The sequence below is a fragment of the Plectropomus leopardus genome, chromosome 15 (genome assembly GCF_026936395.1).
Source record: "Plectropomus leopardus strain MGB_pleo_1.0 chromosome 15, ASM2693639v1, whole genome shotgun sequence".
Taxonomy (NCBI): Eukaryota; Metazoa; Chordata; class Actinopteri; order Perciformes; family Serranidae; genus Plectropomus; species Plectropomus leopardus.
The window spans coordinates 9229739-9247636 of NC_142190.1; positions in this window are offsets into that span (position 1 = coordinate 9229739).

Below are 17898 nucleotides of genomic sequence, written 5' to 3' on the forward strand. Positions count from 1 at the left end.
AACTTTTTTTGTTATGGTATGTTTTGGCAGGTTAATTTAAGCTGTTTAGGGTTGTTTTGAGCTGTTTTTGGGAGATGTCAAATTTTGACATTTTTGCCTTACTATAGCCTTGCCTTTTTGGTCATTTTTTTTTCGACATGCTAAATTCTGGTGTTTTGGCGCATTTTTGCAACTTTCTTTGCTATGGCATGTTTGTGGCTAATTTAAGCTGTTTAAGGTTGTTTTGAGCTGTTTTTGGGAGATGTCAAATTTTGACATTTTGCCTTACTATAGCCTTGCCTTTTTGGTCATTTATTTCGACATGCTAAATTCTGGTGTTTTGGTGCATTTTTGCAACTTTCTTTGCTATGGCATGTTTTGGCAGGCTAATTTAAGCTGTTTAAGGTTGTTTTGAGCTGTTTTTGGGAGATGTCAAATTTTGACATTTTTGCCTTACTATAGCCTTGCCTTTTTGGTCATTTTTTCGACATGCTAAATTCTTCTGTTTTGGCGCATTTTTGCAACTTTCTTTGCTATGGCATGTTTTGGCAGGCTAATTTAAGCTGTTTAAGGTTGTTTTGAGCTGTTTTTTGGGAGATGTCAAATTTTGACATTTTTGCCTTACTATAGCCTTGCCTTTTGGTCATTTTTTTCGACATGCTAAATTATGGTGTTTTGGCGCATTTTGCAACTTTCTTTGCTATGGCATGTTTTGGCAGGCTAATTTAAGTTGTTTAAGGTTGTTTTGAGCTGTTTTTGGGAGATGTCAAATTTTGACATTTTGCCTTACTATAGCCTTGCCTTTTTGGTCATTTTTTCGACATGCTAAATTCTGGTGTTTTGGTGCATTTTGCAACTTTCTTTGCTATGGCATGTTTTGGCAGGCTAATTTAAGTTGTTTAAGGTTGTTTTGATCTGTTTTTGGGCGATGTCAAATTTTTACATTTTTGCCTTACTATAGCCTTGCCTTTTTGGTCATGTTTTTTTCGACATGCTAAATTCTGGTGTTTTGGTGCATTTTTGCAACTTTCTTTGCTATGGCATGTTTTGGCAGGCTAATTTAAGTTGTTTAAGGTTGTTTTGAGCTGTTTTTGGGAGATGTCAAATTTTGACATTTTTGCCTTACTATAGCCTTGCCTTTTGGTCATTTTTTCCGACATGCTAAATTATGGTGTTTTGGCGCATTTTTGCAACTTTCTTTGCTATGGCATGTTTTGGCAGGCTAATTTAAGTTGTTTAAGGTTGTTTTGAGCTGTTTTGGGAGATGTCAAATTTTGACATTTTGCCTTTACTATAGCCTTGCCTTTTTGGTCATTTTTTTCCGACATGCTAAATTCTGGTGTTTTGGTGCATTTTGCAACTTTCTTTGCTATGGCATGTTTTGGCAGGCTAATTTAAGCTGTTTAAGGTTGTTTTGAGCTGTTTTTGGAGATGTCAAATTTTGACATTTTTGCCTTACTATAGCCTTGCCCGTTTAGGTCATTTTTTTCGACATGCTAAATTATGGTGTTTTGGCGCATTTTGCAACTTTCTTTGCTATGGCATGTTTTGGCAGGCTAATTTAAGTTGTTTAAGGTTGTTTTGAGCTGTTTTTGGGAGATGTCAAATTTTGACATTTTGCCTTACTATAGCCTTGCCTTTTTGGTCATTTTTTCCGACATGCTAAATTCTGGTGTTTTGGCGCATTTTGCAACTTTCTTTGCTATGGCATGTTTTGGCAGGCTAATTTAAGTTGTTTAAGGTTGTTTTGAGCTGTTTTTGGGAGATGTCAAATTTTGACATTTTTGCCTTACTATAGGCTTGCCTTTTGGTCATTTTTTTTCCGACATGCTAAATTATGGTGTTTTTGGCGCATTTTGCAACTTTCTTTGCTATGGCATGTTTTGGCAGGCTAATTTAAGGTATTTAAGGTTGTTTTGAGCTGTTTTTGGGAGATGTCAAATTTTGACATTTTTGCCTTACTATAGCCTTGCCTTTTTGGTCATTTTTTCGACATGCTAAATTCTGGTGTTTTGGCGCATTTTGCAACTTTCTTTGCTATGGCATGTTTTGGCAGGCTAATCTAAGCTGTTTAAGGTTTTTTTGTGCTGTTTTTGGGAGATGTCAAATTTTGACATTTTTGCCTTACTATAGCCTTGCCTTTTTGGTCATTTTTTTCGACATGCTAAATTCTGGTGTTTTACGCATTTTTGCAACTTTCTTTGCTATGGCATGTTTTGGCAGGCTAATTTAAGCTGTTTAAGGTTGTTTTGAGCTGTTTTTGGGAGATGTCAAATTTTGACATTTTGCCTTACTATAGCCTTGCCTTTTTGGTCATTTTTTTTCCGACATGCTAAATTCTGGTGTTTTGGTGCATTTTTGCAACTTTCTTTGCTATGGCATGTTTTGGCAGGCTAATTTAAGCTGTTTAAGGTTGTTTTGAGCTGTTTTTGGGAGATGTCAAATTTTGACATTTTGCCTTACTATAGCCTTGCCTTTTGGTCATTTTTTTCGACATGCTAAATTATGGTGTTTTGGCATTTTGCAACTTTCTTTGCTATGGCATGTTTTGGCAGGCTAATTTAAGTTGTTTAAGGTTGTATTTAGCTGATTTTGGGAGATGTCAAATTTTGTCGTTTTTGCCTTACTATAGCCTTGCCTTTTGGTCATTTTTTCGACATGCTAAATTCTGGTGTTTTGGTGCATTTTGCAACTTTCTTTGCTATGGCATGTTTTGGCAGGCTAATTTAAGCTGTTTAAGGTTGTTTTGAGCTGTTTTTGGGAGATGTCAAATTTTGACATTTTTGCCTTACTATAGCCTTGCCTTTTTGGTCATTTTTTTTTCGACATGCTAAATTATGGTGTTTTGGCGCATTTTTGCAACTTTCTTTGCTATGGCATGTTTTGGCAGGCTAATTTAAGTTGTTTAAGGTTGTTTTGAGCTGTTTTTGGGAGATGTCAAATTTTGACATTTTTGCCTTACTATAGCCTTGCCTTTTTGGTCATTTTTTTTCGACATGTTAAATTCTGGTGTTTTAGGCGCATTTTGCAACTTTCTTTGCTATGGCATGTTTTGGCAGGCTAATTTAAGGTGTTTAAGGTTGTTTTGAGCTGTTTTTGGGAGATGTCAAATTTTGACATTTTTGCCTTACTATAGCCTTGCCTTTTTGGTCATTTTTTTTCGACATGTTAAATTATGGTGGTTTGGGCGTGTTTTTGCAACTTTCTTTGCTATGTTTTGTCTTGGCAGGCTAATCTAAGGTATTTCCAGATGTTGTCTGCTGTTTTTGTGAGATGTCAAATTTTGACATTTTTGCCTTACTATAGCCTTGCCTTTTTGGTCATTTTTTTCGACATGCTAAATTATGGTGTTTTGGCGCATTTTGCAACTTTCTTTGCTATGGCATGTTTTGGCAGGCTAATTTAAGTTGTTTAAGGTTGTTTTGAGCTGTTTTTGGGAGATGTCAAATTTTGACATTTTTGCCTTACTATAGCCTTGCCTTTTTGGTCATTTTTTTCGACATGCTAAATTCTGGTGTTTTGGTGCATTTTTGCAACTTTCTTTGCTATGGCATGTTTTGGCAGGCTAATTTAAGTTGTTTAAGGTTGTTTTGAGCTGTTTTGGGGAGATGTCAAATTTTGACATTTTGCCTTACTATAGCCTTGCCTTTTGGTCATTTTTTCGACATGCTAAATTCTGGTGTTTTTGTGCATTTTGCAACTTTCTTTGCTATGGCATGTTTTGGCAGGCTAATTTAAGCTGTTTAAGGTTGTTTTGAGCTGTTTTTGGGAGATGTCAAATTTTGACATTTTTGCCTTTACTATAGCCTTGCCTTTTTGGTCATTTTTTTCGACATGCTAAATTATGGTGTTTTGGTGCATTTTGCAACTTTCTTTGCTATGGCATGTTTTGGCAGGCTAATTTAAGTTGTTTAAGGTTGTTTTGAGCTGTTTTTGGGAGATGTCAAATTTGACATTTTTGCCTTTACTATAGCCTTGCCTTTTTGGTCTTTTTTTTTCCGACATGCTAAATTCTGGTGTTTTGGCGCATTTTTGCAACTTTCTTTGCTATGGCATGTTTTGGCAGGCTAATTTAAGTTGTTTAAGGTTGTTTTGAGCTGTTTTTGGGAGATGTCAAATTTTGACATTTTGCCTTACTATAGCCTTGCCTTTTTGGTCATTTTTTTCGACATGCTAAATTATGGTGTTTTGGTGCATTTTGCAACTTTCTTTGCTATGGCATGTTTTGGCAGGCTAATTTAAGTTGTTTAAGGTTGTTTTGAGCTGTTTTTGGGAGATGTCAAATTTTGACATTTTGCCTTACTATAGCCTTGCCTTTTTGGTCATTTTTTTCCGACATGCTAAATTATGGTGTTTTGCGCATTTTGCAACTTTCTTTGCTATGGCATGTTTTGGCAGGCTAATTTAAGTTGTTTAAGGTTGTTTTGAGCTGTTTTTGGGAGATGTCAAATTTTGACATTTTTGCCTTTACTATAGCCTTGCCTTTTTGGTCATTTTTTTCGACATGCTAAATTCTGGTGTTTTGGCGCGTTTTTGCAACTTTCTTTGCTATGGCATGTTTTGGCAGGCTAATTTAAGCTGTTTAAGGTTGTTTTGAGCTGTTGTTGGGAGATGTAAAATTTTGACATTTTTGCCTTACTATAGCCTTGCCTTTTGGTCATTTTTTTCGACATGCTAAATTATGGTGTTTTGGCGCATTTTGCAACTTTCTTTGCTATGGCATGTTTTGGCAGGCTAATTTAAGCTGTTTAAGGTTGTTTTGAGCTGTTTTTGGGAGATGTCAAATTTTGACATTTTTGCCTTACTATAGCCTTGCCTTTTTGGTCATTTTTTTCGACATGGTATATTCTGGTGTTTTGCGCATTTTTGCAACTTTCTTTGCTATGGCATGTTTTGGCAGGCTAATTTAAGCTGTTTAAGGTTGTTTTGAGCTGTTTTTGGGAGATGTCAAATTTTGACATTTTGCCTTACTATAGCCTTGCCTTTTTGGTCATTTTTTTCGACATGCTAAATTATGGTGTTTTGGCGCATTTTTGCAACTTTCTTTGCTATGGCATGTTTTGGCAGGCTAATTTAAGTTGTTTAAGGTTGTTTTGAGCTGTTTTTGGGAGATGTCAAATTTTGACATTTTGCCTTACTATAGCCTTTGCCTTTTTGGTCATTTTTTTCCGACATGCTAAATTCTGGTGTTTTACGCATTTTGCAACTTTCTTTGCTATGGCATGTTTTGGCAGGCTAATTTAAGTTGTTTAAGGTTGTTTTGAGCTGTTTTTGGGAGATGTCAAATTTTGACATTTTGCCTTACTATAGCCTTTGCCTTTTTGGTCATTTTTTTCGACATGCTAAATTCTGGTGTTTTGGTGCATTTTGCAACTTTCTTTGCTATGGCATGTTTTGGCAGGCTAATTTAAGCTGTTTAAGGTTGTTTTGAGCTGTTTTTGGGAGATGTCAAATTTTGACATTTTTGCCTTACTATAGCCTTGCCTTTTGGTCATTTTTTTCGACATGCTAAATTATGGTGTTTTGGCGCATTTTTGCAACTTTCTTTGCTATGGCATGTTTTGGCAGGCTAATTTAAGTTGTTTAAGGTTGTTTTGAGCTGTTTTTGGAGATGTCAAATTTTGACATTTTTGCCTTACTATAGCCTTGCCTTTTTGGTCATTTTTTTCGACATGCTAAATTCTGGTGTTTTGGTGCATTTTTGCAACTTTCTTTGCTATGGCATGTTTTGGCAGGCTAATTTAAGCTGTTTAAGGTTGTTTTGAGCTGTTTTTGGGAGATGTCAAATTTTGACATTTTTGCCTTACTATAGCCTTGCCTTTTGGTCATTTTTTCGACATGCTAAATTATGGTGTTTTGGCGCATTTTGCAACTTTCTTTGCTATGGCATGTTTTGGCAGGCTAATTTAAGTTGTTTAAGGTTGTTTTGAGCTGTTTTTGGGAGATGTCGAATTTTGACATTTTTGCCTTACTGTAGCCTTGCCTTTTGGTCATTTTTTTCGACATGCTAAATTCTGGTGTTTTGGTGCATTTTGCAACTTTCTTTGCTATGGCATGTTTTGGCAGGCTAATTTAAGCTGTTTAAGGTTGTTTTGAGCTGTTTTTGGAGATGTCAAATTTTGACATTTTTGCCTTACTATAGCCTTGCCTTTTTGGTCATTTTTTCGACATGCTAAATTATGGTGTTTTGGCGCATTTTTGCAACTTTCTTTGCTATGGCATGTTTTGGCAGGCTAATTTAAGTTGTTTAAGGTTGTTTTGAGCTGTTTTTGGGAGATGTCAAATTTTGACATTTTTGCCTTACTATAGCCTTGCCTTCTTGGTCATTTTTTCGACATGCTAAATTCTGGTGTTTTACGCATTTTGCAACTTTCTTTGCTATGGCATGTTTTGGCAGGCTAATTTAAGCTGTTTAAGGTTGTTTTGAGCTGTTTTGGGGAGATGTCAAATTTTGACATTTTTGCCTTACTATAGCCTTGCCTTTTTGGTCATTTTTTTTCCGACATGCTAAATTCTGGTGTTTTGGCGCATTTTTGCAACTTTCTTTGCTATGGCATGTTTTGGCAGGCTAATTTAAGTTGTTTAAGGTTGTTTTGAGCTGTTTTTGGGAGATGTCAAATTTTGACATTTTTGCCTTACTATAGCCTTGCCTTTTTGGTCATTTTTTTCCCGACATGCTAAATTATGGTGTTTTACGCATTTTTGCAACTTTCTTTGCTATGGCATGTTTTGGCAGGCTAATTTAAGTTGTTTAAGGTTGTTTTGAGCTGTTTTTGGGAGATGTCAAATTTTGACATTTTTGCCTTACTATAGCCTTGCCTTTTTGGTCATTTTTTTTCCGACATGCTAAATTCTGGTGTTTTGGCGCATTTTTGCAACTTTCTTTGCTATGGCATGTTTTGGCAGGCTAATTTAAGCTGTTTAAGGTTGTTTTGAGCTGTTTTTGGGAGATGTCAAATTTTGACATTTTTGCCTTACTATAGCCTTGCCTTTTTGGTCATTTTTTTTTCGACATGCTAAATTATGGTGTTTTTGGCGTGTTTTGCAACTTTCTTTGCTATGGTGTGTCTTGGCAGGCTAATCTAAGGTAATTCCAGATGTTTTCTGCTGTTTTTGGGAGATGTCAAATTTTGACATTTTTGCCTTACTATAGCCTTGCCTTTTTGGTCATTTTTTTTCCGACATGCTAAATTCTGGTGTTTTACGCATTTTTGCAACTTTTTTTGCTATGGCATGTTTTGGCAGGCTAATTTAAGTTGTTTAAGGTTGTTTTGAGCTGTTTTTGGGAGATGTCAAATTTTGACATTTTTGCCTTACTATAGCCCTTCCCGTTTTGTCATTTTTTTTCGACATGTTAAATTCTGGTGTTTTGGCGTGTTTTTGCAACTTTCTTTGCTATGGCATGTTTTGGCAGGCTAATTTAAGCTGTTTAAGGTTGTTTTGAGCTGTTTTTGGGAGATGTCAAATTTTGACATTTTTGCCTTACTATAGCCTTGCCTTTTTGGTCATTTTTTTCGACATGCTAAATTATGGTGTTTTTGGCGCATTTTGCAACTTTCTTTGCTATGGCATGTTTTGGCAGGCTAATTTAAGTTGTTTAAGGTTGTTTTGAGCTGTTTTTGGGAGATGTCAAATTTTGACATTTTTGCCTTACTATAGCCTTGCCTTTTTGGTCATTTTTTTCGACATGCTAAATTATGGTGTTTTGGCGCATTTTTGCAACTTTCTTTGCTATGGCATGTTTTGGCAGGCTAATTTAAGCTGTTTAAGGTTGTTTTGAGCTGTTTTTGGGAGATGTCAAATTTTGACATTTTTGCCTTACTATAGCCTTGCCTTTTTGGTCATTTTTTTTCCGACATGCTAAATTATGGTGTTTTGGCGCATTTTTGCAACGTTCTTTGCTATGGCATGTTTTGGCAGGCTAATTTAAGTTGTTTAAGGTTGTTTTGAGCTGTTTTTGGGAGATGTCAAATTTTGACATTTTTGCCTTACTATAGCCTTGCCTTTTGGTCATTTTTTTCGACATGCTAAATTCTGGTGTTTTACATTTTTGCAACTTTCTTTGCTATGGCATGTTTTGGCAGGCTAATTTAAGCTGTTTAAGGTTGTTTTGAGCTGTTTTTGGGAGATGTCAAATTTTGACATTTTGCCTTTACTATAGCCTTGCCTTTTTGGTCATTTTTTTCGACATGCTAAATTATGGTGTTTTGGTGCATTTTGCAACTTTCTTTGCTATGGCATGTTTTGGCAGGCTAATTTAAGTTGTTTAAGGTTGTTTTGAGCTGTTTTTGGGAGATGTCAAATTTTGACATTTTGCCTTACTATAGCCTTGCCTTTTTGGTCATTTTTTCGACATGCTAAATTATGGTGTTTTGGCGCATTTTGCAACTTTCTTTGCTATGGCATGTTTTGGCAGGCTAATTTAAGCTGTTTAAGGTTGTTTTGAGCTGTTTTTGGGAGATGTCAAATTTTGACATTTTGCCTTACTATAGCCTTGCCTTTTTGGTCATTTTTTCGACATGCTAAATTCTGGTGTTTTGGTGCATTTTGCAACTTTCTTTGCTATGGCATGTTTTGGCAGGCTAATTTAAGCTGTTTAAGGTTGTTTTGAGCTGTTTTGGGAGATGTCAAATTTTGACATTTTTGCCTTACTATAGCCTTGCCTTTTCGGTCATTTTTTTCGACATGCTAAATTATGGTGTTTTTGGCGCATTTTGCAACTTTCTTTGCTATGGCATGTTTTGGCAGGCTAATTTAAGTTGTTTAAGGTTGTTTTGAGCTGTTTTTTGGGAGATGTCAAATTTTGACATTTTTGCCTTACTATAGCCTTGCCTTTTTGGTCATTTTTTTCGACATGCTAAATTCTGGTGTTTTGGTGCATTTTTGCAACTTTCTTTGCTATGGCATGTTTTGGCAGGCTAATTTAAGCTGTTTAAGGTTGTTTTGAGCTGTTTTTGGGAGATGTCAAATTTTGACATTTTTGCCTTACTATAGCCTTGCCTTTTTGGTCATGTTTTTTCGACATGCTAAATTCTGGTGTTTTGGTGCATTTTTGCAACTTTCTTTGCTATGGCATGTTTTGGCAGGCTAATTTAAGTTGTTTAAGGTTGTTTTGAGCTGTTTTTGGGAGATGTCAAATTTTGACATTTTTGCCTTACTATAGCCTTGCCCGTTTTGTCATTTTTTTCCGACATGCTAAATTATGGTGTTTTGGCGCATTTTTGCAACTTTCTTTGCTATGGCATGTTTTGGCAGGCTAATTTAAGTTGTTTAAGGTTGTTTTGAGCTGTTTTTGGGAGATGTCAAATTTTGACATTTTTGCCTTTACTATAGCCTTGCCTTTTTGGTCATTTTTTTCCGACATGCTAAATTATGGTGTTTTGCGCATTTTTGCAACTTTCTTTGCTATGGCATGTTTTGGCAGGCTAATTTAAGTTGTTTAAGGTTGTTTTGAGCTGTTTTTGGGAGATGTCAAATTTTGACATTTTTGCCTTACTATAGCCTTGCCTTTTTGGTCATTTTTTTTCCGACATGCTAAATTATGGTGTTTTGGCGCATTTTTGCAACTTTCTTTGCTATGGCATGTTTTGGCAGGCTAATTTAAGTTGTTTAAGGTTGTTTTGAGCTGTTTTTGGGAGATGTCAAATTTTGACATTTTTGCCTTACTATAGCCTTGCCTTTTTGTCATTTTTTCGACATGCTAAATTCTGGTGTTTTGGCGCATTTTTGCAACTTTCTTTGCTATGGCATGTTTTGGCAGGCTAATCTAAGGTAATTCCAGATGTTTTCTGCTGTTTTTGGGAGATGTCAAATTTTGACATTTTTGCCTTACTATAGCCTTGCCTTTTTGGTCATTTTTTTTCCGACATGCTAAATTATGGTGTTTTGGCGCATTTTTGCAACTTTCTTTGCTATGGCATGTTTTGGCAGGCTAATTTAAGTTGTTTAAGGTTGTTTTGAGCTGTTTTTTGGGAGATGTCAAATTTTGACATTTTTGCTTTTCTATAGTCTTGCCTTTTTGGTCATTTTTTTCGACATGCTAAATTCTGGTGTTTTGGTGCATTTTTGCAACTTTCTTTGCTATGGCATGTTTTGGCAGGCTAATTTAAGCTGTTTAAGGTTGTTTTTGAGCTGTTTTTGGGAGATGTCAAATTTTGACATTTTGCCTTACTATAGCCTTGCCTTTTTGGTCATTTTTTTCCGACATGCTAAATTATGGTGTTTTTTGGCGCATTTTGCAACTTTCTTTGCTATGGCATGTTTTGGCAGGCTAATTTAAGCTGTTTAAGGTTGTTTTGAGCTGTTTTTGGGAGATGTCAAATTTTGACATTTTTGCCTTTCTATAGCCTTGTCTTTTTGTTCATTTTTTTTGCGACATGCTAAATTCTGGTGTTTTGGCGCATTTTTGCAACTTTCTTTGCTATGGCATGTTTTGGCAGGCTAATTTAAGCTGTTTAAGGTTGTTTTGAGCTGTTTTTGGGAGATGTCAAATTTTGACATTTTTGCCTTACTATAGCCTTGCCTTTTTGGTCATTTTTTTTCCGACATGCTAAATTATGGTGTTTTGGCGCATTTTTGCAACTTTCTTTGCTATGGCATGTTTTGGCAGGCTAATTTAAGTTGTTTAAGGTTGTTTTGAGCTGTTTTTGGGAGATGTCAAATTTTGACATTTTGCCTTACTATAGCCTTGCCTTTTTGGTCATTTTTTTCGACATGCTAAATTATGGTGTTTTTGGCGCATTTTTGCAACTTTCTTTGCTATGGCATGTTTTGGCAGGCTAATTTAAGCTGTTTAAGGTTGTTTTGAGCTGTTTTTGGGAGATGTCAAATTTTGACATTTTTGCCTTACTATAGCCTTGCCTTTTTGGTCATTTTTTTTCCGACATGCTAAATTATGGTGTTTTGGCGCATTTTGCAACTTTCTTTGCTATGGCATGTTTTGGCAGGCTAATTTAAGTTGTTTAAGGTTGTTTTGAGCTGTTTTGGGAGATGTCAAATTTTGACATTTTTGCCTTACTATAGCCTTGCCTTTTTGGTCATTTTTTTCGACATGCTAAATTCTGGTGTTTTACGCATTTTGCAACTTTCTTTGCTATGGCATGTTTTGGCAGGCTAATTTAAGCTGTTTAAGGTTGTTTTGAGCTGTTTTTGGGAGATGTCAAATTTTGACATTTTTGCCTTACTATAGCCTTGCCTTTTTGGTCATTTTTTTTTCGACATGCTAAATTATGGTGTTTTGGCGCATTTTTGCAACTTTCTTTGCTATGGCATGTTTTGGCAGGCTAATTTAAGTTGTTTAAGGTTGTTTTGAGCTGTTTTTTGGGAGATGTCAAATTTTGACATTTTTGCCTTACTATAGCTTTGCCTTTTTGGTCATTTTTTTTTCGACATGCTAAATTATGGTGTTTTGGCGCATTTTTGCAACTTTCTTTGCTATGGCATGTTTTGGCAGGCTAATTTAAGTTGTTTAAGGTTGTTTTGAGCTGTTTTTGGGAGATGTCAAATTTTGACATTTTTGCCTTACTATAGCCTTGCCTTTTTGGTCATTTTTTTCGACATGCTAAATTCTGGTGTTTGGCGCATTTTTGCAACTTTCTTTGCTATGGCATGTTTTGGCAGGCTAATTTAAGTTGTTTAAGGTTGTTTTGAGCTGTTTTTGGGAGATGTCAAATTTTGACATTTTTGCCTTTACTATAGCCTTGCCTTTTTGGTCTTTTTTTTGCCGACATGCTAAATTATGGTGTTTTGGCGCATTTTTGCAACTTTCTTTGCTATGGCATGTTTTGGCAGGCTAATTTAAGTTGTTTAAGGTTGTTTTGAGCTGTTTTTGGGAGATGTCAAATTTTGACATTTTTGCTTTTCTATAGTCTTGCCTTTTTGGTTATTTTTTTCGACATGCTAAATTCTGGTGTTTTGGTGCATTTTTGCAACTTTCTTTGCTATGGCATGTTTTGGCAGGCTAATTTAAGTTGTTTAAGTTGGTTTTGAGCTGTTTTGGGAGATGTCAAATTTTGACATTTTGCCTTTACTATAGCCTTGCCTTTTTGGTCATTTTTTTTTCGACATGCTAAATTATGGTGTTTTGGCGCATTTTTGCAACTTTCTTTGCTATGGCATGTTTTGGCAGGCTAATTTAAGTTGTTTAAGGTTGTTTTGAGCTGTTTTTGGGAGATGTCAAATTTTGACATTTTTGCCTTACTATAGCCTTGCCTTTTGGTCATTTTTTTCGACATGCTAAATTCTGGTGTTTTGGCGCATTTTGCAACTTTCTTTGCTATGGCATGTTTTGGCAGGCTAATTTAAGTTGTTTAAGGTTGTTTTGAGCTGTTTTTGGGAGATGTCAAATTTTGACATTTTTGCCTTTACTATAGCCTTGCCTTTTTGGTCATTTTTTTCGACATGCTAAATTATGGTGTTTTGGCGCATTTTTGCAACTTTCTTTGCTATGGCATGTTTTGGCAGGCTAATTTGTTGTTTAAGGTTGTTTTGAGTTGTTTTTGGGAGATGTCAAATTTTGACATTTTGTCTTACTATAGCCTTGTCTTTTTGGTCATTTTTTTTTCGACATGCTAAATTATGGTGTTTTGGCGCATTTTTGCAACTTTCTTTGCTATGGCATGTTTTGGCAGGCTAATTTAAGTTGTTTAAGGTTGTTTTGAGCTGTTTTTGGGAGATGTCAAATTTTGACATTTTTGCCTTTACTATAGCCTTGCCTTTTTTGTCATTTTTTTTCGACATGTTAAATTATGGTGTTTTGGCGATTTTTGCAACTTTCTTTGCTATGGCATGTCTTGGCAGGCTAATTTAAGGTAATTCAGTTGTTTTGTGCTGTTTTTGGGAGATGTCAAATTTTGACATTTTTGCCTTACTATAGCCTTGCCTTTTTGGTCATTTTTTTTCCGACATGCTAAATTATGGTGTTTTGGCATTTTGCAACTTTCTTTGCTATGGCATGTTTTGGCAGGCTAATTTAAGTTGTTTAAGGTTGTTTTGAGCTGTTTTTGGGAGATGTCAAATTTTGACATTTTGCCTTACTATAGCCTTGCCTTTTTGGTCATTTTTTTCGACATGCTAAATTATGGTGTTTTGGTGCATTTTGCAACTTTCTTTGCTATGGCATGTTTTGGCAGGCTAATCTAAGCTGTTTAAGGTTGTTTTGAGCTGTTTTGGGTGATGTCAAATTTTGACCTTTTTTCCTTTCTATAGCCTTGGCTTTTTTGTCATTTTTTTTTTCGACATGCTAAATTCTGGTGTTTTGGCGCATTTTTGCAACTTTCTTTGCTATGGCATGTTTTGGCAGGCTAATTTAAGTTGTTTAAGGTTGTTTTGAGCTGTTTTTGGGAGATGTCAAATTTTGACATTTTGCCTTACTATAGCCTTGCCTTTTTGGTCATTTTTTTCGACATGCTAAATTCTGGTGTTTTGGTGCATTTTTGCAACTTTCTTTGCTATGGCATGTTTTGGCGGGCTTCTTTAAGCTGTTTAAGGTTGTTTTGAGCTGTTTTTTGGGAGATGTCAAATTTTGACATTTTGCCTTACTATAGCCTTGCCTTTTTGGTCATTTTTTTTTCGACATGCTAAATTATGGTGTTTTGGCGCATTTTTGCAACTTTCTTTGCTATGGCATGTTTTGGCAGGCTAATTTAAGTTGTTTAAGGTTGTTTTGAGCTGTTTTTGGGAGATGTCAAATTTTGACATTTTTGCCTTACTATAGCCTTGCCTTTTTGGTCATTTTTTTCGACATGCTAAATTCTGGTGTTTTGGTGCATTTTTGCAACTTTCTTTGCTATGGCATGTTTTGGCAGGCTAATTTAAGCTGTTTAAGGTTGTTTTGAGCTGTTTTTGGGAGATGTCAAATTTTGACATTTTTGCCTTACTATAGCCTTGCCTTTTTGGTCATTTTTTTTCCGACATGCTAAATTATGGTGTTTTGGCGCATTTTTGCAACTTTCTTTGCTATGGCATGTTTTGGCAGGCTAATTTAAGTTGTTTAAGGTTGTTTTGAGCTGTTTTTGGGAGATGTCAAATTTTGACATTTTTGCCTTTACTATAGCCTTGCCTTTTTGGTCATTTTTTCCGACATGCTAAATTCTGGTGTTTTGGCGCATTTTTGCAACTTTCTTTGCTATGGCATGTTTTGGCAGGCTAATTTAAGTTGTTTAAGGTTGTTTTGAGCTGTTTTTGGGAGATGTCAAATTTTGACATTTTTGCCTTACTATAGCCTTGCCTTTTTTGTCATTTTTTTTCGACATGTTAAATTATGGTGTTTTGGGCGTGTTTTTGCAACTTTCTTTGCTATGGTGTGTCTTGGCAGGCTAATCTAAGGTAATTCCAGATGTTTTCTGCTGTTTTTGGGAGATGTCAAATTTTGACATTTTTGCCTTACTATAGCCTTGCCTTTTTGGTCATTTTTTTTTCGACATGCTAAATTATGTTGTTTTGGCGCATTTTTGCAACTTTCTTTGCTATGGCATGTTTTGGCAGGCTAATCTAAGGTATTTCCAGGTGTTTTCTGCTGTTTTTGGGAGATGTCAAATTTTGACATTTTTGCCTTACTATAGCCTTGCCTTTTTGGTCATTTTTTTCGACATGCTAAATTCTGGTGTTTTGGTGCATTTTGCAACTTTCTTTGCTATGGCATGTTTTGGCAGGCTAATTTAAGCTGTTTAAGGTTGTTTTGAGCTGTTTTTGGGAGATGTCAAATTTTGACATTTTTGCCTTACTATAGCCTTGCCTTTTTGGTCATTTTTTTCGACATGCTAAATTCTGGTGTTTTGGTGCATTTTTGCAACTTTCTTTGCTATGGCATGTTTTGGCAGGCTAATTTAAGCTGTTTAAGGTTGTTTTGAGCTGTTTTTGGGAGATGTCAAATTTTGACATTTTTGCCTTACTATAGCCTTGCCTTTTTGGTCATTTTTTTCGACATGCTAAATTCTGGTGTTTTGGTGCATTTTTGCAACTTTCTTTGCTATGGCATGTTTTGGCAGGCTAATTTAAGCTGTTTAAGGTTGTTTTGAGCTGTTTTTGGGAGATGTCAAATTTTGACATTTTTGCCTTACTATAGCCTTGCCTTTTTGGTCATTTTTTTTCCGACATGCTAAATTCTGGTGTTTTGGCGCATTTTTGCAACTTTCTTTGCTATGGCATGTTTTGGCAGGCTAATTTAAGTTGTTTAAGGTTGTTTTGAGCTGTTTTTGGGAGATGTCAAATTTTGACATTTTTGCCTTACTATAGCCTTGCCTTTTTGGTCATTTTTTTCGACATGCTAAATTCTTGTGTTTTAGCATTTTGCAACTTTCTTTGCTATGGCATGTTTTGGCAGGCTAATTTAAGTTGTTTAAGGTTGTTTTGAGCTGTTTTTGGGAGATGTCAAATTTTGACATTTTTGCCTTACTATAGCCTTGCCTTTTTTGTCATTTTTTTTCGACATGTTAAATTATGGTGTTTTGGGCGTGTTTTTGCAACTTTCTTTGCTATGGCATGTTTTGGCAGGCTAATCTAAGGTAATTCCAGATGTTTTCTGCTGTTTTTGGGAGATGTCAAATTTTGACATTTTTGCCTTTACTATAGCCTTGCCTTTTTGGTCATTTTTTTCGACATGCTAAATTCTGGTGTTTTGGCGCATTTTTGCAACTTTCTTTGCTATGGCATGTTTTGGCAGGCTAATCTAAGGTATTTCCAGGTGTTTTCTGCTGTTTTTGGGAGATGTCAAATTTTGACATTTTGCCTTTACTATAGCCTTGCCTTTTGGTCATTTTTTTCCGACATGCTAAATTCTGGTGTTTTGGTGCATTTTTGCAACTTTCTTTGCTATGGCATGTTTTGGCAGGCTAATTTAAGCTGTTTAAGGTTGTTTTGAGCTGTTTTTGGGAGATGTCAAATTTTGACATTTTTGCCTTACTATAGCCTTGCCTTTTTGGTCATTTTTTTTCCGACATGCTAAATTATGGTGTTTTGGCGCATTTTTGCAACTTTCTTTGCTATGGCATGTTTTGGCAGGCTAATTTAAGTTGTTTAAGGTTGTTTTGAGCTGTTTTTGGGAGATGTCAAATTTTGACATTTTTGCCTTACTATAGCCTTGCCTTTTGGTCATTTTTTTCGACATGCTAAATTCTGGTGTTTTTGGTGCATTTTTGCAACTTTCTTTGCTATGGCATGTTTTGGCAGGCTAATTTAAGCTGTTTAAGGTTGTTTTGAGCTGTTTTTGGGAGATGTCAAATTTTGACATTTTTGCCTTACTATAGCCTTGCCTTTTGGTCATTTTTTTTTCGACATGCTAAATTATGGTGTTTTTAAGCATTTTGCAACTTTCTTTGCTATGGCATGTTTTGGCAGGCTAATTTAAGCTGTTTAAGGTTGTTTTGAGCTGTTTTTTGGGAGATGTCAAATTTTGACATTTTTGCCTTACTATAGCCTTGCCTTTTTGGTCATTTTTTTTCCGACATGCTAAATTCTGGTGTTTTGGCGCATTTTTGCAACTTTCTTTGCTATGGCATGTTTTGGCAGGCTAATTTAAGTTGTTTAAGGTTGTTTTGAGCTGTTTTTGGGAGATGTCAAATTTTGACATTTTTGCCTTACTATAGCCTTGCCTTTTTGGTCATTTTTTTTCGACATGTTAAATTATGGTGTTTTGGGTTTGTTTTTGCAACTTTCTTTGCTATGGTGTGTCTTGGCAGGCTAATCTAAGGTAATTCCAGATGTTTTCTGCTGTTTTTGGGAGATGTCAAATTTTGACATTTTTGCCTTACTATAGCCTTGCCTTTTGGTCATTTTTTTCGACATGCTAAATTATGTTGTTTTGGTGCATTTTGCAACTTTCTTTGCTATGGCATGTTTTGGCAGGCTAATCTAAGGTATTTCCAGGTGTTTTGAGCTGTTTTTGGGAGATGTCAAATTTTGACATTTTTGCCTTACTATAGCCTTGCCTTTTTGGTCATTTTTTTTCCGACATGCTAAATTCTGGTGTTTTGGCGCATTTTTGCAACTTTCTTTGCTATGGCATGTTTTGGCAGGCTAATTTAAGTTGTTTAAGGTTGTTTTGAGCTGTTTTTGGGAGATGTCAAATTTTGACATTTTTGCCTTACTATAGCCTTGCCTTTTTGGTCATTTTTTTTCGACATGCTAAATTCTGGTGTTTTGGTGCATTTTTGCAACTTTCTTTGCTATGGCATGTTTTGGCAGGCTAATTTAAGCTGTTTAAGGTTGTTTTGAGCTGTTTTTGGGAGATGTCAAATTTTGACATTTTTGCCTTACTATAGCCTTGCCTTTTTTGTCATTTTTTTTCGACATGTTTAATTATGGTGTTTTTGGCGTGTTTTTGCAACTTTCTTTGCTATGGTGTGTCTTGGCAGGCTAATCTAAGGTAATTCCAGATGTTTTCTGCTGTTTTTGGGAGATGTCAAATTTTGACATTTTGCCTTACTATAGCCTTGCCTTTTTGGTCATTTTTTTTCGACATGCTAAATTATGTTGTTTTACGCATTTTGCAACTTTCTTTGCTATGGCATGTTTTGGCAGGCTAATCTAAGGTATTTCCAGGTGTTTTCTGCTGTTTTTGGGAGATGTCAAATTTTGACATTTTTGCCTTACTATAGCCTTGCCTTTTTGGTCATTTTTTTTCCGACATGCTAAATTCTGGTGTTTTGGCGCATTTTTGCAACTTTCTTTGCTATGGCATGTTTTGGCAGGCTAATTTAAGTTGTTTAAGGTTGTTTTGAGCTGTTTTTGGGAGATGTCAAATTTTGACATTTTTGCCTTACTATAGCCTTGCCTTTTTGGTCATTTTTTTTTCGACATGCTAAATTATGGTGTTTTGGCGCATTTTTGCAACTTTCTTTGCTATGGCATGTTTTGGCAGGCTAATTTAAGCTGTTTAAGGTTGTTTTGAGCTGTTTTTGGGAGATGTCAAATTTTGACATT